General features: G+C 40.0%; 1 long non-coding RNA gene across 1 annotated transcript in view; it reads right to left on the minus strand.

The window, feature by feature from the left end:
- Positions 1-717: 717 nt before the first annotated feature.
- Positions 718-22,948, minus strand: part of LOC127527173 (uncharacterized) — a 54,076-nt gene continuing 31,845 nt past the window's right edge. Inside the window, exon 2 of the long non-coding RNA XR_007934475.1 lies at positions 718-814. This is a non-coding gene — a long non-coding RNA (uncharacterized LOC127527173). The remainder of the gene's footprint in view (positions 815-22,948) is intronic.

A 22,948-nucleotide genomic window follows, 5' to 3' on the forward strand; every position in this document is an offset into this window, starting at 1 on the left:
GCCTGGTGAATTCCTATTGGTAGGCTATTCCAGATTTTAGGTGCATAACAGCAGAAGGCCGCCTCACCACTTCTTTTAAGTTTTGCTCTCGGAATTCTAAGGAGACACTCATTTGAGGATCTGAGATTATGATTTGGAATATAAGATGTCAGACATTCCGATATATAAGATGGGGCGAGATTATTTAAGGCTTTATACACCATAAGATGAATTTTAAAGTCAATCCTGAATGGCACAGGTAACCAGTGTAGTGACATTAAAACTGGAGAAATGTGCTCGGATTTTCTTTTCCTTGTTAGGATTCTAGCAGCTGCATTCTGTCCTAGTTGCAAACGATTTACTGTATGTCTTTTTTGGGTATTCCTGAGAGGACTGCGTTACAGTAATCTAGTCGACTGAAAACAAACGCGTGAACTAATTTCTCAGCATCTTTTTAATGATATAAGTGGTCTAACTTTTGCTATGTTTCTTAAGTGAAAAAATGCTGTCCTAGTGATCTGATTAATATGCGATTTAAAATTCAGATTACAGTCAACAGGTACCCCTAAGCTTTTTACCTCTGTCTTGACTTTTAATCCTAATATATCCAGTTTATTTCTAATAGCCTCATTGTATCCATTATTGCCAATCACTAAGATTTCAGTTTTCTCTTTATTTAGCTTGAGAAAGTTACTATTCATCCATTCTGAAATACAAGTCAGACATTGTGTTAGTGAATCAATAGAATCGGGGTCATCAGGTGCTATTGATAAATACAGCTGTGTGTCATCAGCATAGCTGTGGTAGCTCACGTTGTGCCCTGAGATAATCTGACCTAACGCAAGCATGTAGATTGAGAAGAGCAGCGGACCCAGGATAGAGCCTTGTGGAACACTATATTGGATATCATGTGTCCTTGAGTTGTAATTACCACAACTAACAAAGAATTTTCTCCCTGCCAAGTAGGATTCAAACCAATTTAAGACACTGCCAGAGAGGCCCACCCATTGACTAAGGCGATTTCTAAGAATATTATGATCAATGGTGTCAAATGCGGCACTCAGATCTAACACTCAAACCAGCTCACCTGGCACCAACAATCATGCCAGAGTCAATATCACAGAGATCACATTTCTTCCACATTCTTCTGTTCAATGTGAACATTAACTGAAACTTCTGAAGTTTATCTGCATACATTTTGCGGCTGCCACATGATTGGCTGATTGGATGCATTGGCATAAGCAGATGTACAGGTGTTCCTGACAATTTGCCCAGTGAGTGCAGAAGAAATATTAACTCATGTTGTCATTGGCATTGTAAAGTCTTTTGATGAGGGAAATGTTGACGTTTTTATGTTGTTAGATACAAATTCAGTGTTGATTCTGCTATTCTAATAATGAGTAATAATGACTCAGGCGCCGCCGCGAGTGGCAGACTTTCCAGCAGCTCTGTGTATGACTTTATCTTTCTACCTTTATCTTTCTACCTTTTTCTCTATTTCACTAATCACTCCAACCACTTTCTTTTATGTGGACTCGTTCCCTGGACACTTTTTATTACTTTTTACTACTTGGACATGGATTTTTACACGCCAAGACTTGTTTATTCAGGTAGTCAACTTCAAGCGCTGAGAACAAATGCCTGCAGCCAGTGTGGTTCCCTTATTTACCTGACGAGGTAAGAAGGCGGTATCGTGGCAGCAGAGCCGGAGTTAAGCTAAAGGCAAAGCATCTTGCGAGAAAGTGGCAACACAAGCCTTCGGTGCTTTCTGTGATCCTGGGAAATGTGAACTCACTACCAAATAAGATCAACGATCTGGCTGCTCTGGTGAAAAATGTCAGGACCTACAGAGAATGCAGTTTGTTGTGTTTTTGCGAAACATGGCTAACAACTAGCATCTCAGATGCTAAAGTGGAGCTACCCAGGTTTAGCACAGTTAGAGCGGACTGAGACGCAAATACCTGCGGGAAGCGGAAAGGAGGAGGACTTGCTCTCTATGTGAATACAAAGTGGTGCAACTCTGGACATGTTAACGTCAAAATCTCCACTTGCTGCAGGGACATAGAACTGTTGGCCATAAGTCTATGCCCAGAGAGTTTGGACACGTCATTGTATGGAAGAGAAAAAATGTATATATTAGCATAAATAGCATATTAGCATAAGTAACCATAAAAGTAATTAACAGCTTCTGAAGCATTAGATTTAGCATAAATTAGAAATAAGATATGTCAAGCAAATAGTTTAATAAAATATTGCATTATTTTTAAGCTTGGAGCAGGAATTACCACTTTGGGAAGGGGGAATAAAAAAAAAACACCTGTTGAGTGTTACCAAAAACAAAATGTGGAATAAATGGTCTTGGTAGGCATGTGAGAAACCAGCTGGAATAGTGAGTCAGCAGAAACAGCAAAGGCATTGATACAAGGTCAAAATGATGTAATGTATGGAAAATAAAAATTAGTATATTCATGTACTAGTATAAATAAATATAGAGAAATATATACGCATTAACCTTAGTGTAGATATTACTGCAAGTCAGGCCTACCAAGCAAATGATTAAATAAAAGCACATGCCATATTTCTTTTTAATTAAAGCTTAGCGTTGAGCCACCAAGTATAAACTAGCATGCCAGCCAAGAAAGGGGAAGTGAAAAGAAAAAGCCCAAATATGGAAGAAGGAACTTCTGCCCAGCCAAGGTCAATAGAAATGAGCAAAACAGAAAGTAAAAATGAACAATAGACAGTAAAAAAATACCGGGGGGCCAGCTGCAGTGAAAGTCAGGAGATAATAATGGTTCCCATGGGAACTCGACTACAGGCTGGGGAGGAGCAGAAGGGAGTCAGAGAAAAGCAGCAAATGAGTTAATTTGAGCGAGGTCGGAATGATAAGAAATTACTATAGAAGTTTTGAGTCTGGAACTTTTCAGGGCTCAGCTCAATTTGGCCGTATTGGGTTGAGTCCATGTTATTTTTATTGTTACTTTATTGCAATAAAACTATAGACTCTGTTTGCCTATCCTGAGTCCCAATAGCCTTCATTTCAGATGAAAAGCCTTGTGGTGACAATTTTTCGCCATGACAATTGTTGTTATTGTTTACATCCCTCCTTGGGCGAACATGGAGATAGCGGGTTACATCATTCATTCCACTGTTGCTAAATTACAAACACAGCACCCTGAGGTGCTTGTGCTAATCGCTGGAGATTTCAACCATGTGACGCTGGACAAAACATTACCTGCCTTCTAACAGTATGTGGATTGTAACACCCAGGGAAATAAGACTATTGACCTACTGTATGCAAACGTTAAAGACACATACAGCGCCACCCTGCTGCCTGCGCTTGGGAAAGCAGATCATAACCTAGTTCTGCTTCAGCCTCACTACAAACCAAGAGTGAGGGAGCTACCTACAACCACACGCTCATTCAGGAAGTGGTCCCCTGAGGCAGAGCAGGTTCTGAGAGACTGCCTTGGAACTACGGACTGGGATATCCTGCAGGGATCATATAGTGAGAACATTGAGGAGGTTGTTGACTGCACTACTGACTACATCAACTTATGTATGGACTAGGGAATCCATTCCCGGACATTTTTCATTCCCGCATTCCCGGGAATGAAACTGCTGTAATTCCCAGAAAAATGGGAACGGCCAAGCTCGCATATATAGCATGTAAAAGTGTAAAAATCGATCAAGAAATAACAGAGTTATAGTTGAAAATAATTAAGGTGGTGCCACTGCTGCAGCTTGCACTTCATCAGACAACAGCTTTGAACAGCAACTTGAAATTGTAATGCATCAGCCTGTTGCATCCACATTATCTGTGCCAAGAAACTTGCCATCACAGAATGATGACAAGAAACTGGATGCATCAGTAAAAGCTGAAATGGCGGTATTTCAGTGGAACAGCAAGCGCGGGCATTGTTTAGAACAAGTGTATCAGTATCAGATGATTGTGCCGCCTACTTCAGTGGAGGCAGAGCGTGCTTTCTCAGCGGCTGGCGTACGTCTGCACGAAGGTGCACTCTGGCATGGACGACCGCATGCTGGACATGTTAATAATAATAATAATAATATTTCATTACATTTATATAGCGCTTTTCTCAGTACTCAAAGCACTATACACACAGGGAGGAACCGGGAAGCGAACCCACAATCTTCCACAGTCTCCTTACTGCAAAGCAGCAGCACTACCACTGCACCACCTGTGAGGACGTTGTGATTTCTACGCTCTTATTACCACAACTAAAGATACATGTACTTCTATGACAGCATGAACTGCTTGTAGATAAAGGTTAATCTTTTATTTGTGTCAACATATTGCAGAAGTTTTATGAAAAACAAGTGTCGGTCGTTCTAAAACCGTTCACATGTGAGATGCCCGTGTACTGTGTCATCCCTGGGAGCCGGGATTCCCGGGAATGAAATGCGGGTTTCCCGAATTCCCGGGAATGGATAAACCCTTCTGGGAATGGATTCCCTAGTATGGACATTGTAGTTCCAGTAAGAACAGTACGCTGCTATGCTAACAACAAGCCATGGATTACAAGTGACATCAAGGGCCTTTTGAACCAGAAGAAAAGGGTTTTTAAAGGCAGTGATCAGCATGAGCTCAAGCACGTGCAGAAGGAACTCCGAGTCCAGCTCAGGGTGGCGAAAGAGCAGTACAGGAGAAAGCTGGAGCAGAAGTTGCAGAACAACAGCATGAGGGAAGTGTGGGACAGGATGAAGATCATCACTGGCTGTAGCTCAAAGTGGGGTGCCACCATCGAGTGAGACGGGGGGAGAGCAAACCAGATGAGCAACTTCTTTAACAGGTTTGACTACCCTAACCCACTCTCACCTCGGAGTACTGCACCCTCCACCCATCCTTCTGCTGATACCAGCATAGGATAGAGTTTTCCCCCCCACCCACAATTACAGCAGCCCAGGTAAGCAGAGAGCTGAAACTTCGTGCCAGCAAAGCAGCGGGTCCAAATGGAGTATCGCCCCGACTGCTGAAGGCCTGTGCGTTGGAGCTGGGGAGTCCTCTACAGCGCATCTTCAACCTGAGCCTGGAACAGGTGAGAGTCCCCAGGCTTTGGAAAACATCTTGCATCATCCCAGTCCCAAAGGTATCACTTCCTAGTGAGCTGAATGACTCCCGGCCTGTCGCTCTGACGTCGCATGTGATGAAGACCATGGAGTGGGTGCTGCTTCACCCCCTGAGGCCACAGGTCCGCTACGCCCTCGACCCTCTGCAGTTCGCATACCAGGAGAAGGTGGGAGCAGAGGATGCCATCATCTATATGCTACACCGATCCCTCTCTCACTTGGACAGAGGCAGTGGTGCAGTAAGAATTATGTTTCTGGACTTCTCTAGCGCCTTCAACACCATCCAACCTCTGCTCCTTAGGGACAAGCTGACAGAGATGGGAGTAGATTCATACCTGGTGGCATGGATTGTGGACTATCTTACAGACAGACCTCAGTATGTGCATCTCGGGAACTGCAGGTCTGACATTGTGGTCAGCAACACAGGAGCGCTGCAGGGGACTGTAATAATAATAATAATAATTCTTTGCATTTATATAGCGCTTTCCTCACTACTACTTTCTCCGGTCCTGTTCAGCCTATATACATCGGACTTCCAATACAACTTGGAGTCCTGCCATGTGCAAAAGTTCGCTGACGACACTGCTATTGTGGGCTGCATCAGGAGTGGGCAGGAGGAGAAGTATAGGAACCTAATCAAGGACTTTGTTAAATGGTGCGACTCAAACCACTTACACCTGAACACCAGCAAAACCAAGGAGCTGGTGGTGGATTTTAGGAGGCCCAGGCCCCTCCTGGACCCGGTGATTATTAGTGGTGACTGTGTGCAGAGTGTGCAAACCTATAAATACCTGGGAGTGCAGGTGGATAATAAACTGGACTGGACTGCCAATACTGATGCTCTGTGTAAGGGAGGACAGAGCTGACTATACTTCCTTAGAAGGCTGGTGTCCTTCAACATCTGCAATAAGATGCTGCAGATGTTTAATCAGACGGTTGTGGCGAGTGCCCTCTTCTACGCAGTGGTGTGCTGGGGAAGCAGCATAAAGAAGAAGGACGCCTCATGGTGAGGAATGCAGGCTCTATTGTAGGCAAGGAGCTGGACAGTTTGACATCCGTGGCAGAGCGACAGGCGCTGAGCAGACTCCTGTCAATCATGGAGAATCCACTGAATCCACTAAACAGTGTCATCTCCAGACAGAGGAGCAGCTTCAGCGACAGACTGCTGTCACTGCCCTGCTCCACTGACAGACTGAGGAGATCATTCCTCCCCCACACTATGCGACTCTTCAATTCCACCCACGGGGGTAAACGTTAACATTATACAAAGTTATTGTCTGTTATACCTGCATTTTTATCACTCCTTAATTTATTGTTTTTTTTTATCAGTATGCTGCTGCTAGAGTATGTGTATTTCCCCTTGGGATTAAAAAAGTATCTATCTATCTATCTATCTATCTATCTATCTATCTATCTATCTATCTATCTATCTATCTATCTATCTATCTATCTATCTATCTATCTATCTATCTATCTATCTATCTATCTATCTATCTATCTATCTATCTATCTATCTATCTATCTATCTATTCTAATAAAGAGGCTTGAAAATTATGTCAAGTTTTTAGACATTCATCCTGGTAAGGTGTTGCTTACATTTATCAAATTGATTTCAGAATTTCTGCGGTGGGTTGGCACCCTGCCCGGGATTGGTTCCTGCCTTGTGCCCTGTGTTGGCTGGGATTGGCTCCAGCAGACCCCCGTGACCCTGTGTTCGGATTCAGTGGGTTGGATAATGGATGGATGGATGGATTTCAGAATTTGCAGATATGGGATATTGGGACCCGGTCATTATGTATTTGTTAAAGTGGATAGCAGGTCATTAAATGCCATACGCAAATAAAAAAAACAAGAACAAGAAAAAAGGGATACAGACTGTTAGAAAAAGGCTAAATCATGTTCTGGGGTGGAGAGAAGGTTGGAATACCAGGAAAGTAGAAAATAACCTTAAGCAAAGTTCAATATACAAAACAGAAGTCAAATTGATAGGAAGTCAAATCAAAGTTCCTCAAAATAAATAGAATTCTTCTCCATAACTACTATAGGCTGTAGTTTGTTTTTTAGGAGTGAATCCCAAAATTAAGATGTTTTCCCTAGCTCACCACCATCTGAAGTAGACAAGAGCCATGATGTCACATGTCACACCTAATAATGTCACACGTGATACCCATGGGATGTCACATTTTCCACCCATTTGACCAGCAATTGGTGTTGTTGTTGTCATAAACAATATGGCCATGTCACAAAATGCCAACAGCTGCTAGAAAGCAGAAACTGAAATATAAAAATAATAATAAAAATAATTCAAAAATACAAACATGGCATCCTAAGTACACCTCACAGCTATTTGGCCACAGGGAGTACAGCTACTTGGAGGGGTAGGTGACACTTTTAGCACGTCTCTGCTGAGGGATCAATCTTCCTCTAGTGTTGTTTTTTTGTGCCACCATTATTCCTTTTCCAAGTCTGTGATGTTCTGTGTCATTCTTAAAAAGTAAGATGTTTAAGCATAAGGTCAACATACTGTACGGCATATACCCATACATTAAATTATTTGTGTTTTGTGATTAAGAGTACACTAATATTGCTCCACTGTCAAGTCAAGTTGGGGAGCATGCACTGGTACAGTGTGTTGCCGCACCCACTACACAACGAAACAACTCGGGATCCCGGTTTACAACCCCCCAGGCAGACATGCCGTCCAGTCCCACCCTCTGGAAATGACTCTCTATCTGCCGCAGCCAGGTGTTACGTGGGTGATCCCTAGGCCTGGTCCAGCCACTCAGGTCCCCAGCAATGAGGATCTTATGAGCTGGATCACCCTCGGGGAAACAAGCTACATGGCACCCCGATCAGAGCATCCATTGACTCTGTGAAGATCACAGCATTGTCAGCAAAGTCAAGATCCATGAATCTTTCTTCACCAACAGATGCCCCACAGCTGCTGGACCCCATGACCTTGCCCTACACCCAGTCCATACAAGCATTGAACAGAGTAGGAGCAAGAACACACCCCTGATGAACCCCAGAATCAACTGGGGAAAACACAAAGGTTCTACCTCCATCTGCACAACACTCACAGTACCAGTGTACAGGCCAGCCATGATATCAGGCAACCTTGAGGGGATCCCGCAAACCCTCAGGATGCCCCACAGGGCAGCTCGATCAACTGAGTGGAACCCTTTGTGAAAATCAACAAAGGCTGCAAAGAAACTCTGCCAATATTTGCATTTGTGCTCCATGAGAACTTTCAGTGCCAGGATGTGGTCGATGGTAGACTTCTTAGGCGTAAAACCAAACTGTTCCGTTCGCTGGTAGGTGAGCAAGTGATCACAGATCCTGTTGAGGACAACCCTAGCAGGGACCTTACCCAGCACAGAGAGCAGTGTTATCCCCCTGTAGTGGCTGCAATCCAGGTGATCACCCTTCCCTTTCCCAATAGGGACGACAAGTCCCGTTTTCCAGTCAGTTAGGATGATGCCAGTCTCCCAAATAGAAGCAAAGATTGCTTGCAATGTCAGGAGGACAACCTTACCACCAGCCTGGAGAAGTTCACCCCGGATACCACAGATCCCTGCAGCCTTTCCTCCCCTCAGCTGGTTCACCACCTGTGCAATCTCAGTGAGATTGGGTGGTTCACAGCTAATTGGAGGATCATCCTCAAGAACCATGAACACAGAGATATCCAACCTCCTAGCCGGAGGATCAGCTTTGAACATCTACTCAAAGTAGCCAGCCCAGCAGGTCAAAACTGTAGTGTCATCTGTAAGGACCGTTCCATCAGCTGTCCTGACTACGACTCTCCGAGGAACAGATTTAGATGTGCGTAATGCTTCAATTCTTCTGTAAGCAGGCATGGGTAATACTATATAATATTCAAGCTCCACTGTCATTTTTTGTAATATGTTTGAAACTTTTTTCAGTAAAATAAGTAATAAAGCATCATGCATTTATGTCAATATTTTCATTTACAGACATTTTAAGTCCACGTTCTGACAAATACAAAATTGGGTTGCCAATCAGTTCCGTTTATGCCTGTACCGTATATGTTAGTAAATTAAAGACAATCAGAATTTAGACAAAAGAACTAGGAGAGACTTAATGTTTATTGAGCAAAGTCAATTATACCAAGTAACTGAGACAAATTTTGGCTTTTTTATCAGTAGGTTTTTCCTCAGGCATTCATATATCTATCTAAATTTTGTTCACAAATCTGCCCTACCAGCCTCTGTAAATACTTAAATTCATCTGTTCAACTATTAATTTTTCCTTCTGTTTAATTCAGTCTATACAGGGGTAGAGGGCTATGAACAAACCTTTTGTTATATTACTCTACAGATTGAAACTTTTTTGGTAATTTCCCTGGTTGGGCTTCCACATATCCATCCATCCATCCATTTTCCAACCCGCTGAATCCGAACACAGGGTCACGGGGGTCTGCTGGAGCCAATCCCAGCCAACACAGGGCACAAGGCAGGAACCAATCCCGGGCAGGGTGCCAACCCACCGCAGTTCCACATATCGTAAGTGTTAAATATAAAAACTTGGTACACTTCAGCAGCCCATATAAAGTAAGGAGACCTGGGTATTCTGAAAGGGGGTATTCTGAAAGTTACACAATTTTGTCAGAGGACGTTCATGTCATCTGAATTCCCTGGTACATTCTGGTCTATTAATTTGATTAGTTATGCTACTCTTTTTGTCACCAGAACATGATTTTAATCCTGGAAAACAACTGAAAATGGCAATTATTTGCTTCTTGAAGGGAGACTGAACAATTATTTATTGCATAAGGATAAAAATATAATTTTGAATTAGTGGGAATTAACTAGTTTTGATTATCTCCAGAATATAATGCTACTTTCTTCATTCTAATCAATGACTTCACTCTGGTGTTAGAAAATAGAAATAAGAAGCTACACTAATGAACAGAGTCAGGGATCAAACACTTCAGGAAGATTTTGTATAATTACAATTTGCAGAGTTTCTTTGAAGGTTGTGAATGACAGTTGTTATTAAAGCATCTTTTGCAAACCCTATTAATGTGAAAAGCTTAAGGCCAGATTTCTTCTGCAATATGAGATACATTTAATATGCTCATTTTTACCACCTTTACCACTGAAGACTTAGTGTCATAAAGCACAGATGCAGTGATTAATGAAAGCCTTGGAGACATTTTCATGATGCCATTGATTTTAAGTTATCCATGATGGGTGTTTTGCATAACAGATGTCAGAATTGGCTGAATCAGATTTTTTTCCCCTTTGTTTCAAGCTACAGCAAAAGAGGTTGTATTTGGTGCAATCACAACAGGTATAATTTAGAATAAATGTGGTAATAAAATTCTTACCTTGGGAATATCTTTGCTATGATTATTCATATGTCACTTAGCACATTGAATGGTTTTCACTGCACTTATTGTTTTAATAATCTAGTATAATTAAAATCACATGTGTGTGAAAATAACAGAGGAGATTAAATAAAAAAAGATGTAGTACTTTTTGGCTGATCAAGCTTTTTTTTTACATACAAAACTGATTATATTTTTTCATTTTTATGACTGAAAAACAAAATAACAGTAAAGATGGTAAATTGATACATGAACTGTGAATAATATAAAACCATTCCTCCAGAACTTTCACCCACTTTGCAACCTCCTCGGTGCAGATCTCCTTATAAACATATATTATGGAAAATAAGAAAAAAACATAATGGTAAAGGAGATGGCTGATCTAAAAGAGTGCAATTAAAGTTACCAGGTTTTCCTAAGGACACAAAGAGTCTTTTTCAATTACATTTATCAGTCCAAATAATTGTTTTGGTGGCTGCTGCTGCAGAAACCATAAGTAGAAATGATGCAGATGCACCATATATAGTTTCTGGAGATGTATGCTCTGCCATGACCTCACACTTTCATCTCCTACCTAGATCTGAACACACAATGGGAGGTCTGAAAATCAAAAAGTACACCTTATGCGAAGGATTTAGGAGTTGTAGTGGACTCTACGCTATCAACTACCTGACAGTGTTCAGAAGTCTAAGTTCAGAGGCTAACAGAATGTTATATAGCACAATGTGTTGAGTACAAGCCCAAGGACGTTATGCTGAAGCTTTATAATACACTGGTTAGACCTCATCTGGAGTACTGTGTATACTTTTGGTCTCTAGGCTACAAAAAGGACATAGCAGTGCTGGAAAAAAGTCCAGAGAAAAGAGACTAGGGTTGATTCCAGGGTTACAGGGGATCAATTAGGAGGAAAGATTAACCCTTAAACCGCCGCAACCGGCTATATTCGGTTCCCAATACAATTTGCCAGCACGCCGGAGCCGTGTATATTTGATGATGTACATTCTTTGAACGCCGCAACCAGCTATAGTTGGTTCCCAGTGCAATTTGCCAGCACGTCAGAGTGGAGTATATTCGGTGACGTACATTCGTTGAACGCCGCAACCCGCTATATCCAGTTCCCAAAGCAATTTGCCAGTGCACCGGAGCCAAGTATTTTCATCGACATACATTCGCTGAATGCTGCAGCTGGCTATAGTTGATTCCCAGTGCAATTTGCCAGCACGCCAGAGCTGAGTATAGTCAGTGTCATACATTCGTTCAGCAGCCAGCTCATGACCACTGTTGCCCCCTAGTGAATCAGCATTACTGTCCCTGGGATTCAGCTGCTGTACTAGACTAGCCTGCCAACATCAGCGTTTACCTCTGTGTGCCTGCATGCAGCCAGTTCAAGCACCTTGTACATATAATAATAGATTGTCACAGTAGTTTTTTATAGTTCATTGGCAGTGTGGAAAATGATCAGTAATCAGTAATTATGATGCTCTTTGCATGAAAAAAATATGTGATCCATTAAAATTTCACTTTTTCTTGGTGAATTGTGACGTTTCCTTAAAAAGCCAAGCAAAAAAGTTTTTGCCGTCTAGGGGTGCATTAACCCTCCAAGTATGTGTCAGTTTAAGGATTAAAAGAGCTGCACCTTTCCAGTTTAAGCAAAAGAAGATTAAAAAAAAACATGATTGAAGTGTTTAAAATTATGAAGGGAAATTAGTATAGTACTGTTACTTTAAAATAAGTTTATCAAGAGCACAGGGACACATTTGGAAACAAAAGGTAAAGGTAAATTTCACACAAATATTAGGATGTTGTTCTTTACACAATACCAATACATGGAATAAGCTACCAAGTATTGTGGTAGACAGTAGGACTTTAAAACCTTTCCAAACTAGACTTGATGTTATTTTAGAAGAATTAAGATGGTGAGCTTTGCTGGGCTGAATGGCCTGTTCTCATTTAGATTATTCTAATGTTCTGCAGTTAGAAGTAACAGAAAGCAGGATTTAGGGAACCCTATAAATTTGGAAGGTTAAGTTAAGATTCCCCAAACTGCTTAAACTAATTCAGGGTTGCAGTGGGTGGACCACTGTGTGTAATTCAATCAGCAGCCCTTGTTCGAAGTCTACAGTCATATGTGCATGCATCTATCCTATAGGGTAACATTATATAAGAAACTAAGTTATAACTAAGTAAAATTTCATTTATCAATATATCCATCAAGTACATTTCTTTCATTTTATTGCTCCACTCTTTGAGTCTGCTTTGTTTTATATATAGATACTGTCATATTCTACAACTGATTGATTCATTTTCACAGTTTTTGTGTATTTGCTGTTTGGTTGTTGATTTCCCAATAATTCTCAGGATTCAGGATGAGCAGGTCCTCATGATGTTATACAGTGGACACAATCATGTAACTCAGCACATAATGTGACAGTGGCTGTCCCTGCACACACTGGGTTGAATCATGCAATTGGCATATGCCTGTTGTTGTCTCTATTATGCCACCAATATAATGTTTGCAGACACGTTTATTATACACCCTGACTTTCCACAGTCTGGCTAATATCATTAATGAATGTGTGTGACATATTTAGTCTTGCTGATCGGACATAAAACCGCAGTGAAAAGGCACAAGGTGAGGCAGACAGTACTGTGCCACAATGAATGGGGCGGATGTGAGTCCAATAGGTGTTCTTCTACGCAGAGGCTCTAGGCGCCAATAAGTTAGCAATGTCAGAAAGTCAAGTGCACTGCAGCGGTCCGTTTATTTTTATTTTTTGTTCCGACTGACTGCCAAAATAAAAGATTAAGACTTTTAAAACTAAAGGTAAATAAGGAGGACTTTTACAAGAAAGTGACAGAGATTTTCGTGGAGAAGGATAGGCACATGGACTTCATTTACAAATAAAGGTAAGACCAAAATCGTTTTTCAATTTTATAAAAAATGGGATCAGAATAAGAAAAAAACTATCCAATATTTAAAAACTAAATTTTGACCTTAAATAAAATATTATTTTGTTTTTCTTGTCATCCTTTTGTTGAACAGTGTATATTAAAATTGATTAATGCATCAGAATTAAAATCTTTTAAAAACAACTAAATACTTCAATTAAAGTCAAAATTGAAATCCGTTTTTTTTTTTTTTGTACACCACTCTATACTTTTATTTGTGGTGAATCAGTATGAATTACGGAATTGCACGGAGGGAGCAGAGCAAATGCTCTCTCTCCGCCCACTCTCGCCACTATAAATGTAATGTTCTTTCTTAGCCAAATATGTACCTTACCGATGTGTGTGTAAAGAATGCTGATGAGATATGCAACATAACCAGTAGTCAATGTGCATGCTGCCAAATGAAGAGTGAATAAGCTACTCTTTAGGGTTCGTATATTTGTAACTCTGACTCTGAAGGAGTCAGTGCCTCATCAGCCATGAACCTCACCGCATGTCACTGATTGTAAGCATTTTCTCCGTCTGTGTTTCTAATTGCCTTTGTTGTTTGGTAGAGATCCATGACGTTTTTCTTCCTGTGTTTGATAGGAGCTTGTGGATATTTTGGAACTTGTACTAACCATGAAGGAGCAGGTGAGTAGAGAAAGACCTTGCAACAGGCTTACAAAAAAGCTAAAACTTCTAGCTTTTTTAGGCAGCTGCTGGGGTCTGACAAGGTGTTTTATCATGTGCTGCTACTTCGCTTTGTGTTACTAGTTCAGTAGTGTACTTTGTGCTTTTAGGAATTGTATCTAGTTTTTGTACATTATTAATCTGCATGAAATGACTGTAAATTGTGCTACTGTGTAGTCTCATGGGGCCAGATGTGATTTTCTGAGAATACACATCAGGAACAACTCACTAAAAATGTTGTTTGTGAACTGTAGCAAAAGCCACTGCTGAAAACCCACAGATTTTCTTCCTAAAAACCTGCTGAAAGTTTCCTACAGTCCAAGCATTTTAAATGGCCAAGGTTGCAGTGTCAATGTTTTTCTCCTGTATTAGACATATATGTAAAATAACTATGGAAACATGGGAATAGTGAAATTGAACAAAATACTTGACACTTGAAAATAGAGAAATGAAATTGCTGTTAACAATTTAAGAACTCACTAACAAGTAAAACTTGATGATTAATTTATATATTGTAATGAGTGTGGAGACAAGTACATAAAGACAAAGAGGCCACACAGCATGTGCAAGTTTAAGCCCCCACACATTCAAGCATACTTATAGTGTAATATCAGAACACAGAACAGGCAGATTGCTAAATTCAAGTGTGCCTTTGCAAACCTCCATACTATTAGGGCCATGGGGAACACCCCAAAAAACAACAAATACACTGATAAACAATGGGACAAATTGTGCCTCACCTCTCCTTGTCTCCTTTGCAAACACTTAGGATGATCCCAAGGCTGTTCTTTATTCGCACACCTACCAACCTGCAGCTGCCTCCTTGTGTAATGTCTTTCTGTATGTGAATCATCAATGCAACAGAGTCCTACATCCTCATCTGGTCTGCGGCATGCTGCACTTTGGCTACTGCATCTAGCTCCTGACACCTGCATGGAGGCTGCACTATCACTATCAACAACCAAAACCTTCTAACTTCTTGACACTTGTGGTACTTTTGTTTAAATAGCTTTTACCACTGGATGTAAAGACCCATGACAGCCCTTCCTAGAAAAGTGAAAAATAGACAGGATGCTTTTAGAGAGTTCACTGTCAATCAGATGGCACCTTATCATCTTCAGGTACTTGTCTGAGAAGTGCTTTTGTCTGCTGGCTGCTAAAATATCTGGCTATCATTTTAATTGCTGCATAACTAAATGTTATTACAGCAAAAGTAATTTAAGAAACATTGTGGTCTGCATATATACTATGTGTTGAAACACTTTGACTGTATTCTGGTATGGCATGTACATCATTTACAATTAGACAGTATTTTAAATTGTGTTAGTTATTCATTTAGACATTTAGCCAAAACTTGGATGGTGTACGGTTCTGCTGGAGTGGTGTCAGTGTCATTAGTCACATTTACTGTTTTGGGTGTATTGAGTGCTGGAATCTGCATATTCTGTGGCTCTTCATTCTTTTCACCTCCTTTTCACTGGATGAGAAAGCACACCATTTACAGCAGTTTGAATGTATACAGTATATTACAATTCAACTTTTCAAGAACATTGGTTCCAATTCATTCAGTCTCACATTGGCTCTGACTGGTCAAAACCAAAAGGAACAGAGAGCACTTGCAGCTGGTTGTAGTGCATCCCTCACTTTTGCCACTATACCAATGATGTTTATAATCTGGTTTTACAGGATGCTTTTCCTTTGCAGCAGATTCTAAAGCCTAAACACTGACTTTAGAAAAAATAGCTGAAAATGAGTGCCCTGTATTAAGCTGACAAGAACCTGCTTCACTGATTTGGGCATGGACAGTGTGAGTGATTTAAAAATATATGTATGTGTAATAGAGGTTTACACTACAGTGTACTGAGAAAGAAACACATTATGCATATCTTAACTGGAATATTTATTGTGCATATACTGATAATAAACAGGTACAAGAACTGGATTCATTAGTCCAGGTAATACAGTATGTTTCAGTATATTAACATCTCTGATTTATGTTCTTTAGTCTAGGAGAGATTAACTCAATAAACAGTATGTTCAAGTATAGTGAGGAGGGTAAGAATTGGAAAGTAAAGCTGCGAGAAGATGAGGAAGCTAAGACTTTTTGATACTTAGGATCAGTAATTCGAAGGGGTTAGAAGTGGACTTTTGACTCGGAGGGGAAAGGAAAAACTGATGAAAGTGCAGTGGAGTACTCTGTGAAAAAAGGATAGCAGTTCTTTGGCAAGTTAAAAAAACACAGTGCAGCTACTCTTTCAAGTAGGCTCTATTAGCACATTCTACATTAGAGATAAGTCCAGGCATACAGCTAAAAAAGACCTGTTGTTGCACCTCTAAGTGTTAGAAAGGAAGGACAGGCATCCTGGCTGGGATAAAGGAAGGATTCATGCTAGGAGGCCATAATGGAAGGAGCTCACCGGGAGCAGATCATTCCCTGACGCAACAGGTGGCAGTGTTCCTCTTAGCTAAACCTGCTCAGGATACCCTCAGAGTAGCATGGGAGTTGGAGTCTGGAAATTCAGCCCTGTCGGGGTCTTTGGGGAGCACAAGAGGGAGTTGTAGGGGAAGGACTGCCTTGGTTTCAACACAATGCTCTAGATAACCTGAACAGGAGACTGGAAGCAGTTCCAGGGTTTGGTTTAAAAGGAAGCCTGCTCCCTCACTTGAACTGAGTCAGAGTCAGGGGGAAGAAGGTAACACTCAGCCGTATATAGAGAGGAGGAAGAATACCGTAAATACCCGCGTATAGGATGCACTTTTTTTCTTAAGAAGTAGGCCTAAAAACCCAGGTGCGTCTTATACATGGATACTTTTATTACAAAAATTATAAATCTATATATATATATAATTCACCAAGCCCCGCCCACCAACAATTCACTACGCACGACACGACAGAGCCTCGCCTGCCAAATCTAACCCAAACGCGATTACCCTTCTCCTGCCACACACGCAAACTATTTTACATGCTGCACACAGCGATTCCCAAACGTGATTACGATACCCTTCTGCTGCCACACACGCAAACTATTTTACATGCTGCACACAGCGATTCCCAAACGTGATTACGATACCCTTCTCCTGCCACACACGCAAACTATTTTACATGCTGTACACAGCGATTCCCAAACGTGATTATGGTACCCTTCTGCTGCCACACACGCAAACTATTTTACATGCTGCACACATAGCGATTCCCAAACGTGATTACGGTAAATTTCTGCTGCCACACACGCAAACTATTTTACACGCTGCACACAGCGATTCCCAAACGTGATTACGGTACCTTTCTGCTGCCACACATGCAAACTATTTTACACGCTGCACACAGCGATTCCCAAACGTGATTACGGTACCTTTCTGCTGCCACACATGCAAACTATTTTACACGCTGCACACAGCGATTCCCAAACGTGATTACGGTACCTTTCTGCTGCCACACATGCAAACTATTTTACACCCTGCACACAGCGATTCCCAAACGAGCCTCTGTTCGCCCTCTTTACTTTTCGCATTTCTTTGATGGTACTTTTGGCTTTTCTCCATTTTCTGATTACGCATTCTGTCGGACCAAACTGCCGCTCAGCTGCCCGGTTCCTGTGTTCTTTCGCGTACGTGATCACTTCCAGTTTAAACTTTGCAGTATAGCTCTGTCGTGTTGTCTTCGCCATGTAGACTGGGTAATAATGAACAGCTACCTCTTTAAAACTATGTAATGGGATATTGGACTTTATGATCGTGTGCGCATGTGTCAGTGCCTCTCCTTCACCTTCGATGGCTGTGTGACGGGGACAGAGAGGAGTGGTTTGAATCCAATTTGAATTTCAAGGTTTTTTTTCAAGCGACAGTCGGTTAGCAGTGCTGCAATTGTAGCTACCGGGGTATGCCTCAGACCATGCTCAATTAGCCGTTGCCCCCGCACTGGCATTTCACACCATTTCAAATTAAAGTATTTTTCAGATGTAGCGTCGCTAATACTGTATCGATTTTGGAGAATGACACGGCGTTTGAAAGCTCATTTTACTATACATCCACCTGTATGCCTTATTGTAACATTTGGAAATTGTTTTATTTTGAATACAGTAGCCTCCCGCTTAAGTACGCACCCGTTTAAGTATGCATCCCGGTTAAGTATGCATTTTTTTCCCTAAAATTCTGGGTTCAAGATTTATTACCGGTAGTTAAACGTCATGAATCGTCATTTGGCGAAGGTTTTAAAGTTTCTTGCATTTGGCTTTGAGGGAGACAGCCCGGATCTTGCTCTGAAAGGATTCAAACGATTTCTTAAGATCATTGAATGTATCATCAGCTTCAATTTGAACTTCAGAGCAGAGCAGCTAATCCTCGATGTCGAGAGCACGCTATGGCCCTCTTACTGGGTGCAGACGTTTTGCTTAGCTTCGAGATGATTTTGCAGCGTTGAGACTCATTGAGACGCTTGCTGTTTGGTTTCTTTGACATCATAGCGAAATGCAAGCTATTTGGGAGTGGCGGCTAAGTACGCGCAAACTTCGCAGGTTCAAGTTGCGTTTGGGAGTGGCCAACCTAAAGTACACACCTACCAGCTAAGTACTCACAAACTTCGCAGGTTCAAGTTGCGTACTTAAGCGGGAGACTACTGTATTCACGTCACCGATACGTCATTTTTGCCGTCTAGTACCGGTATGTTTCTCGCTCTTTGTTGTTGTTCAGAGATACTCCAGCCTAACACAAACACATGGATACAATCACTGGCGCTGGCGGCAACAGCTTTTAATCAGAATCCCGGTAACACAAAATCAGGATGCGTCCTATAAACAGGTACACAGGTTTTTCCATGGTTTTTAGGGTCAAAAATCCACTGCGTCCTACACATGGTATCGTCCTATATGCGGGTATTTACGGTAATTGCAGAAATGTATTTATATTGTGTATATGACTGATTACTGGAATATTATGAAAAAGTCCTCGGTATGAATAAACACCTTTTATTTTATTCATATAATGCCTTGTGTTATACTGTGTCTTCTGGTGCACACAAGTGGCCACGCACATTAAAAGCAACATTGTAGAGAAGCAAAAAAAGTAACCTTTTAAATGTCTATCAATGCATTTTCTCAGTGGTTTTTCTTTTTTTACTTTATTAATTTTATGTCAAGAAAGTAACATACTATACTATCAAGCAGATACAATTTGCAGAACCTTTACAAGAAATTACTTCAAAATCAATCCAGATAGAATAACAGAGAAATTAAAAAGAAAGAGAGAAAAAACAAGAATTCAACCCCCTCCTGAAAAAAAGAGAAAGAGAGAAGAGTCAAAAATCAGAGGAAACCATCCTTTCTACCTGTAAGTAAATTCTTAATCTATTTTTTTAATTAAATCATGCCATGTTTTTAAAAACTTTTGGACAGATAATCTAAGCAAGAATTTGATTTTTTTTCTGATTTCAGTTAATAGAGAATGTCAATTACCCAATAACTTGTAAATGGTGGGTTGGGATAAGATAAGTCTGCATGCAAGTAGTGTGGTATAGGCACTCAATTACAATTAATTTGTCCTTATCTACTTTAAGACCATCAGGGAGTACACCAAATATCACTGATAATGGGTTAGGAATGATTGTCACATCAATGCTGTTAGATACGTTTTTAAAGATATATGTCCAAAATGATATTAATTAGATGCATCTCCAGAACATATGGCCTAAATATACTGGTGCTAGATAGAAACACTTGCAAGCTGGATCTTGCACTGGGCATATTCTGGGCAATTTTAAATGAGATAAGTGTGATCAATGAAAGATTTTACGTCGACTTATTAAGTGCTTGCCATATATACAGTAGAAGTGGAGTGTATTCTAAGTATGGCTTACTTCCACTATTCTTTTTCTGAGATTTTTTTAAAAGGTTCTTTTCCCATCATTCCATAGGATTGTTGAAAGGAAGATTCTTTAAAAATGTTTTTGTATATTATTTTTGATGCTGAGTCTTCAAGACTGACCAGTATTGCCTTCGGAATATAAATTTGTGGCAGATATGGAAAATTAGGCAGGTTTCTTTGAACAAAAAATTCTAAATTGAAAAAGTGGAAAATTGTAATGCTGGAAAGTTACATTTGAAGCTTAATTACTCATAAGATGCAAATACATTATCTATACAGTTCTCTAAATGTCTTAATATGAGCTTTTTACATAGGTTAAATACTATGTAGGTTTGAGAAGGTTGAAAAAGGTGATCATTCTGTAGAGAAGCAACAGATAAAAGCTTCTCTGTCTTAAAGTCCATCATGCATTGGTTCCATATTGAGGATTATTTGTGGATGACTGGATTGTTAGTATATTGATGAAAGTTAGTATTTACTGGGGCACATATCAGGGCATATAAGAAAATGTAGAACATGATTTGATTTCCATTACTGACCAGGCTGGTGGTTTTCCTTAATTTGTGCTAATTTCCTGGTGTTTATAGTGTGTATATTTGCTGCACAGTAGTAGAAGTGAAAATTAGGTACTGCCATGTCACGTTCCAGTTTTGGTCTTTATAGAGTCATTTTTTTGTATGCATGGATTTCGTGAATTCCTGTTAAATCAGATTATAATTCAGTCTAGTTTCTTAAAGAATGATTTGTTGATGTATATACAGTAGAAATGCTTTGAAATAGATATAGGAGCCTAGGCAGGAAGTCCATCTTGACAGTATTGATTCTTACTGCTTAGGTGAGATGAAAGGTATACTATTCATTGGTTTTATTCTATATAGGTTTCTACAACAATGACTGGTACTAAATAGCATAATTCTTACAAACTTGCAAACATGCAGTGCATCCACATCTAATGACAGTGACAAGAGAAGAAATTAGGTGGTCCTTAAGAAGGAAAGGGGTACTTGAGCAGTGCTTAAGACTTAATAAAAACATATATGGTGAAGCAAGTATGTTAGTTGTATGTGAGGCAGGAATAGTAAAATAGTTCAAAGTGAGAATGGGATTACATCAGGATTTTGTGTTTAATACATTATTGCTTATACTCTGAGATGAGATAACCAAGGAAGTCAAGAAAGAGCCCTTGTGGCCAATGCTTTTTGCATGTGATCTTACATTATACAATTAGTAACCCTGAGTAATGCATTGGAGAGATGTATTTAGTGGGGCATTCAATGAAGATAAGTAAATCAAAAACAAAATATACTGTTTATTCTATGACTATAGTGGAGAAGGCAAGAATTGAAACCAGAAGGTGGGAGCAGATCAGTTAGAAGCAGAAGAGTTCTTTGAGCACTTAGGATCAGTAATTCAAAGGTTTATGGAACATTAGAGGTGGAAATTAGAACTGGAGGAGTACAGAAAAATTAGAAAATATATAGTGGAATCCATTGTGTCAAAAGGATTTCTGCAAAGATTAAATGAAAAATATACAAGACAGCAGTGAGACCAGTAATGTTGTACAGTGCAAAATGTTGGCGAACAGCTAGAAGGGAGACTTAAAGAATGGAAATTGAAGGGGTGAAAATGCATCCATGGATGTAGAGAGTGAACACTGCGGGGAGTTTGAAGACGAAATGGATTTAGTGGAAGATGATAGCGAGAAGGCTCCAAGTAGGTTTGACATGTATGTAGACAGTAGAAGCTGTGCAAATTTGAGTATGAGAGATTGAATTGCTAGATGAAGAAGATAGATGCACCAATAAAATAGCATGTCTTTCAGAGATCTTTTAAGATATACAGGAAATTAGGTGTTTTAAGAAGATGACTCAAAATACAATGTGATGGAAAAACACCTGTACTACAGCAAACTCAGATAAGTGAACAGCCCTGGAGGAGGAGGAGGAGAAGGAGGAGGAAGAAGAAGAATGCAGTCACACTGTTTATCACTGCCAAAATCAATCTGTTACTAGATGAATTAGATAGATATTTACTGAGAGTTTACCCATTCTTCACACACACAGTTGATATACACCTCTCTGTTTTAAAAATTATACTGTTTGCACATATTGCTTGTATCAGGCTAAGCAACAACTAATGTGGGAATGGCAGATATAACAATATAAGGTGGTTAGATAGTTTATCCATGTTCAGACGTAAGTATATACCTCCACCCATTGCAAAGATTTAGTCTGCATGAAAATTGCTGGACTTAACAGATGATAAATTTTAACTGTCACCTTAATATATTTTAATCCTGAATACAAATTCTGAGTCTCTACTTAGTGGAAAGCACTATCAAATAATTAAATATGTACTCCAGAACCAGAACAGTTAAACAACGGATTTGTTCAGAAGTGTAGAACCCACCTGCTTGGTAAAACAGCTTGCTACAAACCATGCTAAGTGGTGTCCAGTGGCACATTAACCAAATATTGTGCAGCTAGTCTTACAGGAAGGTAAAACATAACATGATGTTATTGTTCAGAAAGAGAACATTTGCAAACTATCTTTTTAAATGACTATTCGTGCATTTCAATTACTTCATTCAGCTTTGTTTTGTACAAAACACTAAACAGCAGACCTGTCTATGACAGGACTTATTCTCATAAACATCCAGATATAAAGCACATCCATACACTATATGTTGCAATCCATTTAAGCAATTTAAAAACAATACAACTGTTACTTTCTCTATCCTTTGTATGGGAAGCTGATGTAATTTACACATTTGAGCCCAACATGTCTGATATGTGTGAATGTGTTTGTGTATCTATATAACACATGTTGAAATTAACCAAATCCCTACCAAAAGTGGCACTTATTAGAATAATAAACACTATAACCCTGTTGACCTTGAAAACAGAAACTTTCATTTTGTAATTATATTTCTGTTTTTGTGAAAAATAACCCTAAAAGCTTCTCAAGGTTTTGCATGTTCTTGGGAGAAATATTTTAAATACTGTAAGTGGTTGGCGTCATTACCAGATGGCATGTAAAAATAAAAAA

The sequence above is a fragment of the Erpetoichthys calabaricus genome, chromosome 3, assembly GCF_900747795.2.
Source record: "Erpetoichthys calabaricus chromosome 3, fErpCal1.3, whole genome shotgun sequence".
In the NCBI taxonomy this organism is placed as follows: Eukaryota; Metazoa; Chordata; class Cladistia; order Polypteriformes; family Polypteridae; genus Erpetoichthys; species Erpetoichthys calabaricus.